This window comes from Chlamydotis macqueenii, chromosome 1, assembly GCF_036417535.1.
Source record: "Chlamydotis macqueenii isolate bChlMac1 chromosome 1, bChlMac1.mat, whole genome shotgun sequence".
Classification (NCBI taxonomy): domain Eukaryota; kingdom Metazoa; phylum Chordata; class Aves; order Otidiformes; family Otididae; genus Chlamydotis; species Chlamydotis macqueenii.
Genome location: NC_141556.1, coordinates 90426829 through 90440824, shown reverse-complemented (window position 1 = coordinate 90440824; position 13996 = coordinate 90426829). Strand labels below are relative to the sequence as shown.

Below are 13996 nucleotides of genomic sequence, written 5' to 3'. Positions count from 1 at the left end.
ACTGCAAACAGGGCAGCCTAGATATGGGCTGTGCCGGAACAAACCTGCTTTCTGTTTGGGTATGGGCACCAAAGACACAGCCACAAAGCACTGACAGCCAGGTGGAAGAAATGTCCCCATGTGTTCAATTCTCAGGTTTCAGGTTGTCCTGGAAAGATCACAGATACGCTTCCCACTGACTCTCCAAAGCAGCTATGAACATGAAAAGTATGTAGCTACCTTTCTTCATCAGCTTAGACCTTTGTCCAAGCTTAGGAAACAAGGACTACGAAGACATTCAGCTAAATGAAAAGCTGAATTCAAAGGTGCTGGAATACCTTTTTTTTTTCTGCATTTTTTCCCCTCTTCCATGGGTTATATTATTAGACTATGGGACTGGAAGCTAAAGGAAATAATTGAAAGGAAGACTCGCACAGTATTCCAGAAGGTGCAGGATGGAGACACATCACGATATCCAGAATTATGACAATGAATGATAGCAATATTTTTGAAGACACATTAAAGCTTCAGAAAGTAAACTAGCTCCTCACTGTCATGGTTAGGGATGAGACTTAGCATGGGGTCAGACTACTCAAATGTGCCACCTTGTTCCTTTCTTTGATGTTTCTGCTACCAACCATCATGAAAGCTGGGCCTCTGAATCAGATCCAACCCAAATTTCCACGTCCAGACCTCCCAGCTCATGCAGTACCAGCTGCAACATGGAAGAAGTGACAGGAAAAAGTCCTGTCAAGATACTTTCAGCTTCTAGCAAAGTCTGTCATGACAATCCTAGGCATGATTCAAAAAATCAAGTACTGGTGTGAAGAGGAAGCTACCTGGTTCAGCTCGAATCTTTGACCCAGGCCTTTGGCCCAGTCCCTCCAGAAATGAGGATGATTGCGAGGACCCTGGGGATTTCCTATCATTTGTCTACAGCCTAGGTAATTTCATGATGCTATGGCTGCTTCTCAGGGCTTCCTCAAATTCCAGTTGTCATGGGCAATGTGTGTTTTTCTTGTCCAGAGTCTCTAGGAATTGCCCTGTTGTCACCCTGCTAAGCACCGCGGGATCTCTGCAGTAGGGAAGTACCTACAGGAGAGCAAACACTAATTCTCTCCTCTCACACCCTAATGAGAGAAAACATCTTTAAATGAGACACCTAGGGAGTTAGACAACATAAGTAACATTATTTAAAAGTAAAAGAAAGGGCTAAGCACAGAGTTGGTGCAAGCGAATACAACTCCACTGAAGTTCAGAGAGTTTTCCCAGGCATACATTTGGCTCCATACATTTTCAGTTATTCAGTATTCAAGCATTCTTCTCCCAATCTCCTCTTCTTTTTATCCATCCATATCTATGCAAATCTCATTTCTTCAACCCAGCTCACCACAATAAGTATCTCTCTCACACACATAAAGCCTAAATTTTATCAAGCATTTTATTTACTTCTGTCCCAGTGGAGAGGAGAAAAAATGGAGCGAGATAGAGAAAGATAGAGAAGATTGCTGCTGCCTCTTTTTTTTTCATAATTGGCAGGTACTAAGACATTTCCATTATCGGCACAAACAAACAAACAAACAAAATCCATGGCAGATCAACCCAGCAACAGCAGCTCCAGGTGAGGAGTCCAGGTGACAACGCTAATGACGGGCAGTGGTGCCTCTGTATGCGGCTGATGAAATGCCACCGCAGCCCGCGCACTCGCTGGAGAGAGACGCAGAAACCGTCGTTATCCACTCAGATCCTAACAGGGGGCAGGCCCTCGCTCTGCTATGCCGGGTACACATGCTAAGCGAAAGAAAGACCCCAAAGAACTCATAAGCAGTGTGCAAGGAAGGACAAAACTGGCAGGGAAAGGAGGAGGGAAGGGAGCAAGGCAGAGCTGCCTGCCAGCTGCCTCACTGTGCTCCAGTGTTTGCTCTGCCTGGAAGTGGGAGAGGGGCAGGTTGGGATGAACGACTGTGAAGGGGCAGCATTGTGGCCTTAGGAAGAAGTACAGACTGCAAAAAACCCCAACTGTCTCTGAAATAGTCCCTGCATACTTTCTGATCCTGTATTCATTGCACGGCTGGCTACTACATCTCCCCCGCCGGCCATAGCCAGGCGATGGGGAGCTGTGACCCCCACTTCTCCTTCCCTGCATGGTCTTCACACTGCAGCGATGGAGGGGATGTTGTTACTTACATCCCGCACAGCCAAAAGCCGAGCACGGGGACTGGTAGCTTTCTAGGACCAGTTGCTTGGTGCCCATCTCTGCTGCTGCTGCTGAGTCCTCCTATAGGGATATTTTCTTTCTCCCCCAAAAGCACAATAGAAAACACCCTGCTTCTTTCATTCTTCATTAAACGCTGTCTCATGCTCCCCAAGATAAACAATGTTTAAAACCTCTCTAGTGGAAATGATGCTGCCAGTGAGCTCGAGTTAAAAATACACATTGGGAAGCTCAGTGACTTGTGCGGGGCCGGCACACCAGGGCCCCCTCCCAAAACTGCAGTTATCCCCACCTCCTGTGGAAGAGGTACTTTACACTCCAGGCCCTAACAAAAGTGCCACTACTGCAACACACAGCTGGGTTTGTTACACAGACACTCGTTCCCTGAGTATCACCGCTGAGGTGAGCTCAGGCATGGCTATTGCCAGCATGCTGTAGTGATCTGAAAGCAAGGCAGGAGCCATTCATTTCTCGTGTTTCGTCCCAGCGTCTCCCCCTAGACCTTGCCACCCCGCACAGCCCTGCCGTGACTCAGTTTCCCGGGAGTGCAATGAGGATGATGGTGTTCCCAGCCTCAGCTAGGGGCTACAGAAGACTGACAATGTAAATGCAGATCACTGAGCCTCTGGAAAACAGAATGAACCTGTCACAGCAGTTTCTCAAAACCTCAGCTCAGCCCTGCCTACAGGCCCGATGACCATTTCACTGCAGGATTTCACAGATTTGACAGGCTTTATCCTTGCAGCATCACTAGTACAGTAGTTGTACCCTCTTCAGATCATAAATGGGGAAATCCAACTGCAGAAATGACATGCATCTTCCCCAAGGTCACAGAGGAAGCACAAGGCACTGCAGAGGGCAGCATCTAGGCCTCCTGCATCTCAGATGCACGGCAGTCTCTCTCTTCTTCCTTGCAACTGAAATTTTGTGTCTGTCCCTGGAGTCACCCAGTGCTTTGAGAAAATACGATGTGCTCCAAAGCTATCGCAAAGCGAGTCAGTACTAGTAAGCAATTGCCAACAAAATGGGAAGTCAGAATTTCTTTATCTTTGACTTGGTCAAAAAACAAGACATACTTAAATCCTTTTTCCCCTTAAAGACTCTCCTCACAGATGTGAAATCCTACTGAAACACATTTTCAGACCAAAATACGTTGGCTAGCATAAAAAGATGGCTCCCTCCTCCCCTTCCCCTCCTCCAGCCATTTTACTGCAAACTTTTGTATTTAATGCCAAAACACCTAGTTTGCTAAAGGTCATAGAAAAGTGACAAGAAAAACAACTAAATAAATACTCAAAGTAAGGGGATGAACACTTGGACATACATTCGCTCTGAATGTACCTCTGATTGTCTGGACACAATTATACAGCTAAGTCCTGCTACATCTTTCAAAGACAAGGACAGAAAAGCCAGTAAGAGCGATGTTTTTCTTCTTTTCGCACCATAACATTCAAGAATTAAAAGACGCCCCTGTCCCAAGAGATCTGGTCTTGCTGGGGCACTTTCAACACTCTTTGTCATCTCAGGGGACTCACTTGCAGGAATGCTGAGCATTCAGAAGAGATCAACAGGCAGTGACTGATCTCAGGACCCACTGGACCTTGATTTCCTCTATGTTTCAATACTCCAGTTTTCCAACTCCTTCCTTCTTCCCTAGCTTCCCAAGGAGATCAGAGAATCATATAATCACATGGTTGGATGGGACCTATAAGATCATCTAGTCCAACCGTCTTCCCACTACCATTGCTGCCACAGCTACTAAACCATATCTTGTAGCTTCTCATCAAGCCGCCTCTTGAACACTGCCAGGGACGGCGACTCCACCACCTCCCTGGGCAGGCCATTCCAGTGCCTGACCACTCTTTGGGAGAAAAAGTTTTTCCTCACGTCCAATCTAAACCTCCTCTGGTACAACTTGTGGCCATTTCTGAGATGTAAGGAAGGTGACTGAACTGCACTTCCCCCTAGAGCTGAACCTGACATTGGTTCCCCAAAAGATTTCCCCTCCTTGGGATGGGGGAAGAAAGGAGGTTACCAAGAAGTCCACAGAATTTCACATACTATATTGTCCTCACATTTGCTTGGACTCTCCTCAGTCCACCTCACCCCACCCAACCTGCAGGCAAGGAGATGTAAGAGGATCTACAGTACACATCCTAATGGCAAAGGCACCTCCAAACTTGACACTCATTTCTTCACGTGCAAGTACTGCCAGCTTAGACTCACTGACGCAAATGGAGAATGGCTTGAGGGAAAGTGGCTGTACAGGTGTCTAAGCTACATCTCTGAATGTGATTGAACAAGCAAAAGCCAAAGACCCTAGTATCATCTTATGACTCACAGAATCATAAGAACTTTCAGTTGAACTTATATGAACTTAAAAATCTTTTGAGGTTTCTCTCAGACCGGCAATAACAGACCTACGTAGCTAACTACACTGACAAACATCAACAAGCTCCTCAGCCCTTCTATTTTTTGCAATAAAAGAGAATTCTTTTCTTTTTTCTTTCTTCTTAATTAAATTTTTGTCTTCTCTTATTACCCTGAACTGCTGTTTTGTGTCTAGAGCAGTTCTGTTCCAGAGCACAGAAACAATAAAAGGATATGTTCTCCACATCCATGCAAGGTCTCCAAACTGTCAGAGCTGTGCTAATAAAAGGTAAAACAAAAGCTGAGCTGAGATCAACCTGCTTCTGCTTCAGACTTGGAGACAATTCAGATCATTATAAATGAGGTGGAGAGGGGAAAACCACTCAGAGGATAACAGTGGCTTATCTGTCTACCAGAGACCTCAAAAAATGTTCTAATACTAATGAATGAGTTTTTCTTAGTTTCTTCTGAGATGAATCAGCACTGTTACTGCTCCAGAAGGGATGAGGAAACCGAGGCATGGGAAGGGGATGTGATCCATGCACAGCCTGACCACGGCACTGTGCAGAGCCCGAGCCAACAACCTGCCCTCAGCTACAGGCCATCCCCCTCCCCTAATAGGGACACGATGAAACTGTAAAAAGCTACTAACAGCTACAGCAGGCTAGCACAACGCACAGCCTGTGAAGCAATATATTTAGCCAATTTAGCAGCATGCGTGATTAGAGCCTCCCGGAAACAGGTAAATGGGGTAGATGGTTGAAGGGAGGAAAAGTGCAATCCAATGCAGAGGAATTCAGAGGTCCAGCTTGTCTGTGGCTACATCGCTAAATTTGGTCTCAGTCCATTTCTCACTGGGCAAGAACCACATACATCTTTCTACTCCACCTCTGGAATTAATACAAGCATTCCCTTCCTCAGCCTGCTTCCTCAGGGACACCAAAGGCTATTATGGCCAAGGGAAAGCGAGGGATCTTTCTAGGAGAAATGTTAATGAGAGGGTAGCAAAGTTTGTTTTACAGCTCTTGGAGTACACTCTGCGCTAAGAATAAAAAATTACCCTTCCGAATGGTTGATCTGACCCTTTTCAGTAGCACGATAATAACAAGGGAAAAAAAAAGAAAAAAAAAGGGCCACAAAATATATGCATCAAATGCTCTAGAGCAGTAGTCATGGCTCCAGCACATAAAACATTTGCTCTGCCACTGGACAAAGTGTAAATCCTATTTTTCTTTCCTAAAAAAAAAAGAAAGAAAAGATGAAAAGCCCCTAAATGATTCAATATTTTATACGCACTCCGTATACTGCAACCTTGAAAAAGATGCCGCAGCATGACGGGCTTTGGAGACTTTATCTTGCTGCAGCAACTGAAGAGGAGCAATTTTAACACTGACATAATAGTCAGGCGTGTTTTTGCTCGGTGGTTATCCACAGCTAGTATGAGGGTGCTGCTGAATATGTTCTTGGCAGTTTTGCATACGCACAGGTTTCATTTTTAATGGGCTGCATTCCACGTACACATATGCTTCAGCCTATGTCAATGTATAAATTGTTAATGCTGTACAAACAGAGGTGCCAGACCTGTGCACATGCTTTTGGCATGTGCTCTGTGTGCACGCGTTTTGGTATGTGCACGCGTTCTGGTCTGTGAGATGTTGTTTCTCACTGCGTATTGGAGTGAGGCGTGTGCTGTGTGCCATGAGCGCATGTCATTTTGCAGGGTTTGCTAAGGCATGCCGTCATTCTTTTCTCCAGTTGACCCTGGTGGTAACCACTAAAACACACCATCCACTCCTAAAGGAACCCTAAAGGGTTCATCTCTTTCTTCCGCTGCAAGCACTGTCAGTGCTGCCATTTTATGCAGCTGAGTGTCCTCCACCATAGAAAGACTGCTCCTACCCACATAGAGCAAGTCCAGCTGCCCCCCAAACAGCACCAATCCAGAGTGCCTGCCCACCATGAGGAAGTAAGTGTCCCAGTCCCAGCAGCCAGCCTTGCTCCTGGCACCTTCATGGGCAGTGGACCTTGCTCTTCTGCTGGGTCTGAGATGGGGACATGCCGCTGCGCATCATGCCCTCCCGTGCATGGGTACAGTTTTCCAGTGCTGCCCAGGGGAGACAGTATTGACTAAGGGACCACAAGGTGGAAAATCAACAGAAGAGTCTGCTCCAGGCCATGCTGAACAAGGATACAGGAAACCGCCATAAGCTGTTCACAAGGTACGTTAGATGCCTCTGCCTCATGGAAAGACTCGTACCTCGGCTTCTCCTGTATTCCCACACAGACCAGCTCTCTACTACACCTTAAGGGGAGCCACAGACCTTCCCTTTTGGTCATGACTAGCTAGATGAAGCTCCTGCCAAGTGAAGCAGCTAGGAAATCATCCTCAGATCAGCAGCTCTGGTAAGAGCAACCTAAGCTTTGATATGGTGATATGAGGTCTAGCCTTGAGGCAGGCAAAACATTCAAATCATTACATAAAAACGCCATCAGAGTAGTTTGTGATGCACAATGCTGTCTTTTGTATTCTTTCTTTTGTACTCTCTCCACTACTCCAAAACAGGTTATGACTCTCATATATCCCACTCCCAGTCATCCAGTCAATCCTATCAAGTCCATCATCTACATCGCAATACAGAGCAAAAGGTCAGCATTTGTCATGGAAAAAAGAAATGGGGTGCTCTCCTACAGAGAAGAACAAAGACTCCTGTGACACACTCTATTGGGTTTATGCGGCAAGGCTGAGGGAAGGAGGGCTGCAGAAGTGGCTTCTGTGAGAAGATGCCATGAGCTGCTATGTTGGACAGAGCCAGATCCAGCCGGCTCCAAGACAGACAAGCTACTGGCCAAAGCTGAGTCCATCAGCAACACTGGTAGTGCCTCTGTGATAAAATATTTATTAAAGGGTAAAAAATGCTCTGCAGCAGCTGTGAGAGAGGATTGAGAAAACATGAAACACTCCTGCAGACACTAAAGTCAGAGGAGGAAGAGGAGGAAGCCTGTGGCGAAGATCATGGTGAGGCAGGTTATCTCCCTGCAGCCCATGGAGGACCATGGTGGAGCAGAGATTCACACACGCCATGAAGAAAGCTGCAGCCCGTGGAAGCTGGAGCAGGCTCCTGGCAGGAGCTGTGGTGAAGAGTCCACACAGGAGCAAGTTTTCTGACCAGAGCTGCATCCTGTAGGAGACCCACACTGGCCTAATTCTCGAAGAACTGCAGCCCATTGGAAGGACCTACCTTGGAGCAGCTCTAGGAGAACTGTCTCCTATGGGAGGGACCCCATGGTGGAGTAGGGGAAGAACACGAGGAGGAAAGAGTGGCACAGACTAAGGGTTATGGGCTGACCACAACCCCCATTCCCCATCCTCATGTGCTGCCTGGGGGAGGGAGGTGGAAGAGTTGGGAGTGAAGTTTTTGCTGGGAAGGAGGGAGGGGTGGGGGAAGATGGTTTTAGTATTGTTCTTATTTCTTACTCTGTTATTTGTTGGCAATAAATTAAATTAATTTCCACAAGTCTAGTCTGTTTCGCCCTTGATAGTAACTGGTAAGTGACCTTCCTCTGTCCTGCTGAAGAGGAGGAGTGACAGAGTGCCTTGGTGGGCACCCAGCGCCCAGCCCAGCTCAACCCACCCTACACACACAAACAGGTGATACCACCAAGGGAAACCTTAGAGAGGAGCACCCCTAAGCAACTGGTGATATCATTGCCAGTGAAGTAGACAGTGGTGTTACAGCTGTGCGTAGCTTTCCTATCCAGTCCTTGGGGCCTGGTTAGAGAATGGACTAAGAACCACTGTTTCCAGGATGATGAACATCAACTGCTCTCAGAGACTTCAGGCAAAAGGAGGAGGTAGGCTGCACTTCTGAAAAAGCAAACCCTCACTCCTGACACAAACAAACAGTAACGGAAGTTCACGGTCCAACCGATGCCTAGGAGAAGCCATCGCCTCTTGCCCGTGCCGCAGAGCGAAGGCAGTGGCTGAAACTCCCTCTCCAGAAGGATTCCCAGCCCTAAAGTGTCAGCAGCAGAAACACTGATCCCATTTCTTGGCAGCACAAACTGCCGCGGGCTCACGGGACACTTCCTTTTCCCCAGGACGCAATGCCCTGGAGGGCTCTGCTCTCGCTGCCTGCCAGTGTTTGCTGTCTTACCCACTCCTCCATGAGCCCCCCCTTCCTCCCTCTACTATTCATTCCTTTGCTCAACGAGGCTGGCATTTAAGAAACACTTATTCCAATCCATTTCTACCCTTGTACAGCAATTGGGTGTCATTTAGTTTGATTTAACCAATTTAGTCCTATGAATTAATTGGTTAATAAGCCATCTGTATGCATCAGGTGACAGAGTCGCGCTCTCACACACAGACACAGACAAGCTACCCGCTTGTCCTTGTTTAATAACAGGCTGTAGGGAGTAGGAGCGGGAGAGGCACACAGGCTAATATCACTCCCCACGGGGAACTGCCAACAAAGGGACCTGGCAATCACTGCACCGACCTTGACCTCCAAGCAAGGGAACTGTCTGTTTAGGGTGACTCAGAAATAACCTACACCGTAGCTAGAGAGGAGTGCCAGCTACAGAACAGATGCAAGAACCACAAATACGCTTCACATTCTGGGTTATTGCTGGGAGGAAAAAGGGAGGAAGTTCATGCTTACCAGACAGTAGGAAATTCTCAGCTGCATTCCCAAACAGCTGAACTTTGTATGTGTGTAGGAGGGGGAGAGGGGTGGGAAGTAGGGGAATAGGAGACTGATGTCTAAAGCATTTGATTTAGGTGTGCTTTTTAATTATGAGAAAAATATCTCATCTATTTTGATTTCTTTTCGAAAGCCAAGGAAAAAAACACCCCTCGCAGGCCCCAGCCATTTCAATGCTATATACAAACCCCCAAGTCATTCAACAAACAACAATGCAGCAAACCAAAAGCAAATCCAGCAGCATATCCCAATCCACACAAGAGAAAAACATCAACTCTTTAGACAGAAAAACAACAACTCCCTCCCCTGGCTGCCCATCCATCTCAGCCAGCCCTAGATGCCCCAGCAAGCAGACAAGTTTCCCTGTGTACTCTGAAGGTCGACACATGGGGGACTTTCAGATTGAGGGGGGAACTGAATTATAGGGCTACAGGGCCCTTGAGAAAAAGCCCTGCCAGCAGCTCCCTCTCTTTTCTGCCCTGAGAGCTACCGTGCGTCTCAACCGCTGCAACTGCAGCAGCATCGCATGGGAAAGGGAATGCTCCCTGGTGTGGGAGGCTCCCAAGTGACTGGAAACAGTAAATGCCAGCACTGGAGCCAGAAACTACAAACCCCAACCCCAAAGGCAGTGCTTTGGTGTGACAGGCTGAGCAACGTGCTCCCATTAAAGGAATGGACCACAAGCTTCTGTACTGGGTAGTTTCCAGTTGAACGCAAGGTGCAGCCTGCTGCAGGCTGCATGGTCCAGCTGTCACAGACCAAATAATGAGCAACGGGGAGAGTTTTGGCTGAGGACATCCCAGGGAGAGAAGATGGGGCTTGGGCTATGCTGGGTGGTGCAGAGCAGCAGTGCATCCACAAGGGCTCCTCCAGGCCCCTCTGTGGCTCCCAGAGTTTTCCAGTGATCTGGGAGAGAAATCGGCACGCTTCCAGATTCTGTGAGAGAGATGCAAAGCGAGTAGCAGGGATATAGCTCCGAGGAGAAAGTACTTTCCCTCCCTCTCCCTAAGGAAAACAAAATTACAGTGGAGTTCACTTTAAACGGATCCCATTAGCACAACAGGCTCCACTGGAAGAATAACATCCTCTGTGCGCGCTGAAGTGAGACACTGACAGGCAGAGAGGCTGAAATAGTCCCTTCCAGACAGCAAAGGGAGAAACCTGTTTACCCAGTACACGCAGTAGGAGACTGCATGAAGGAGGGAGGAAAAAACAAGAGAGGAGTGAGAAAACCTGCCAGAGTTCCTGGTGTGAGCATGCCCTGCCAGCCCGCACAAAGCAGGCAGGACAGAGCCTTTTCACCGCCTGTGTGGGGAGTCCCTTAATGCCTCACTGGCTGTTAATGCCTGAAAAACACTCTTTTGCTCTCACTAGCATGCGGGTGCCTTTTTCCTGGACACTGCAAAACTATCAAAACACAGAGTTTTAGCTGCCCTGCTTGAACAACTGGAAGCCCTAGCTAAACTGCCTCCGCTTGGTCCGCAGCAGCAATGCCTGTGAAAGGAATGAACGAAATAGAGAACACATACCAACCCGTCCATGACAAAAAAAAATTCACTTGATCAGTGACTACAAAAACCAGAACACCTTGGCCTGAATCGAGCAAGTGATGACGCGGCTTTATAGCTTGTTTAATGGCCCCGTGGAGCATACACATCCGACTGCTATACTTTCCTGTTTAGGCAGCTCACATGCAAAAGCCAGTCACATCACAGTTCACAAGAAGTCTTAACTTTACCAGTTGCTAAGGAGTCTGGACCCAAAATGTTTAAAAGTATTTTAGAGGGGCAGAAAGATTTCCCACCCCACCAGAAATGCCTCACCAGGCTCAGTTCCTTAACATCCACTCATTTCAAAGAGAGACGCCTACACTGCTTGGGAAGACTTGAAAATCTCACCAGCTGCCTTGTGGCAGCTCCAAGGACTGAAACACCTTTGAATCTGTGTGGCACCTGTTACCCAAGTAACATCAGTTACAGAGCCAGCACATCTCTCCGTGCAAGCCTTGCACATCCAGATAGAGCTGTGCAAACACTGAGAGCAGTAGAGCACAGGCAACAGGACAGCATGAGAGACCACAGCAGCTGGAGATGTGCGTGGCACAAGACAGGACTCTTAATCCCCAGGTTACTGCCAGGGGAGTATGGGACACATTATGGGATGTAGGGGAAGAGCATTTGGGGATTGTACAGGACTTATGGGATATTTTGCGGAAAGACCAAAAGACCAAGGTGGTTTGTAAAGGAAAAAGCATGGTAAAATAGAGGGGTAAGAGAGGGATCAGAGAGACCAGTTGTTCAGCAGGACAACTTCTGTAGAGATCAGCCAAACTGAGCACCCTTGGTCATGCCTCTTGTTGTCTCCATCCTCCACATCCCCTCCAGCCTGGGAATCATCTCTCTTCGTTTCCTCCTCTCTTGCCCTCTTTTTCTTAATTCTCCTGACAAAATCTTAAACGGTCTAAAAGCATCACCAACAAGGATGAGGGAATGCAAATGTCTTAGCAAATGTGCATTTGAGTTCCACATGCTCCCAGGGATGGCGTAGTAATAAAAACCAATTAGACAATGCTCAGGAGCTACAGTGAGAGGGAGTGGTACCATCTTACCACAACTAATAGGGTTTTTAATAATAGATGGGTCTCTCTGTGCAGTACTGGAGAGGGGAAGCCGAAGTGGTTTCAGTTACAGTGCATCTTTCTGCCTGGTGAATTTCTGTGAGTAGAGGATTAATATTCTCTGAAAGTGGGGATTAACTCGCCCTCCACGGTTACTACTCCTACCAGGGAGAGCCCTGCAGGGTCAGGACTGGACTCCTTCTGATGGTGCGTGATGGAGGAATCCCACAGAGAAGCATACTGAGCTCACTCCCACACTCACTCACAAAAGGACACATTACTCAGTCCTACAGGTGTCAACTTTTGAGCTGATCAGTAACAAAGAACCTGGAAAAGCACACGCTTTTGCTCTGTTGCTTTCTCTCAGGTCTCAGGAAAAGTCCAAAAGCAAAGTTGCAACTGACCGCTGAAACAAGGCTGAAGAAAGCCCAACACACCAGAAGAAGCCACGTGTGCCCCAGGTGGGCCAGCATCATGAGCCAGGCACTACAAAGCCCCCTGCTCGTGTCTCTTCCCGCCGCCTTCTGTTTACAAACCTTCACTTCATGCCTCCTTGCTCAAAACACAGCTCAAAAAGCCATGGAGGGCATTTTCTTGTTGCTATAGAAACAGTTATTATAATCTCAAACTGTACTTAATGCATCACTTTTCCCCCTCTGGCACCTTGCAACAGCTTGCTGTTCAATGGGAAGGCTACGCTGTGAGAGGGGGAAGAGTGTAGGCAAAAGAGCCCTGACAGCTCGCGTTGTGCGCTTGAAACCCAGCATCTCCACAGCTGCCCATAATCTGCTTTCCATCAGCGCACAGACTCTTTCTTTCTTTTCTTCTCTCTTTCTATCTTGTTTTCTGTTCTTTGGAGTGCCACATCATTTACATTTATGAAAGGAATTTTCCTGGGGGTGCGAAGATAGTTCAAATTGCCTGTGATCAGATCAACCTTGTGCATAATACATTTGTATGAAAATAAACTCCCTGGGGCCCACACTCCTGGCTGAAAGTCTCTGTAATGAAGAATTTTACTCTAATTTAGTTAAAGATGACAGAGATAGGAATGAGTGCATGCCTGCATGCATATAGGGGAGGAGAAGTAAGACAGCATACTATACACACACACAAACCAATAATTATAAGATAACATGCTAGCTGTGTTATCTTATACTGAAGACTACTGAAGTATCTCATTATCTTCCCTCTGAAAATCAGTCCTGCCCTATATGGCTTCTGGCAGACGTGATCTGGACAACCTGAATGCTTGTCCTCAGAAGGGGCAGGCAGAAAACTAGCCTTCCATCCTGCATCACTTGTTAAGAAATTACTCCCATTCCACATCCATATTGAACCAAGACCACACTGAGATAATGACCTTCCCTGCTCCCTGTTCTTCTCCAAATGCAAAAGCAAGACATCACCCTTCATTAGAGTCACTCCTTTGGAACATCACCTTTTTTTTTTTTACAGCCTCTGCCCTATTTGATTCAGGAGGATGACTTCCCCAGAGGGCTCCTTCCCCGTGTCCCTAGTCCCAGCTGAATAACTTGGCTCCCAGGTTCCTGGCTACTCCTCTCTGGCCTGGCTAGGCACTTAAACCTGAAAGTGTGAAACTCTTCCTGGCAAAACCTTGTTAAAATGAGGACAATTCCACCCAAGGTTTCTGTTTCAATTAACTGGTAGTATCTGAGAATAACAGCTTTGCCTGCACACAAAAATATCAACCAGATCTGACACTTAGCAAAGGTTAAATGATTTCAGTGAACCTTGGGTCAAGTCTGAAGCATAACCGCAGATAGTTAAGTTCCAGTACACTCTGACATTGACTCACTATGATGCCTTGCATAAAACTCTGCCCTCTGTTTTGTTTCCTCATCTTTTCCATAGAGGACAAACTTACCTCATTGCTCAACAAAAAAAAATATGAGGTTCCAGGGTTCCAGCCACAGACCAAGCATAGCCGGGGACATCCTTAAGATGTATCAGATATGATCAATATATGAAAGGGATACCATTTGATTGCCACTGCTTTCAATTCAAGATGATTGTGTCTTCCAGGCCTCTTTACTGTCAATAATAAAATACTGTGATTTCTTTACTCCGTTATTGCAGGCCTAGTACTTT

General features: G+C 47.0%; 1 protein-coding gene across 1 annotated transcript in view; it reads right to left on the bottom strand.

The window, feature by feature from the left end:
* The window catches only part of LSAMP (limbic system associated membrane protein), a 1033563-nt gene that overhangs the window by 874871 nt on the left and 144696 nt on the right, over positions 1-13996 (bottom strand). The window lies entirely within an intron of this gene.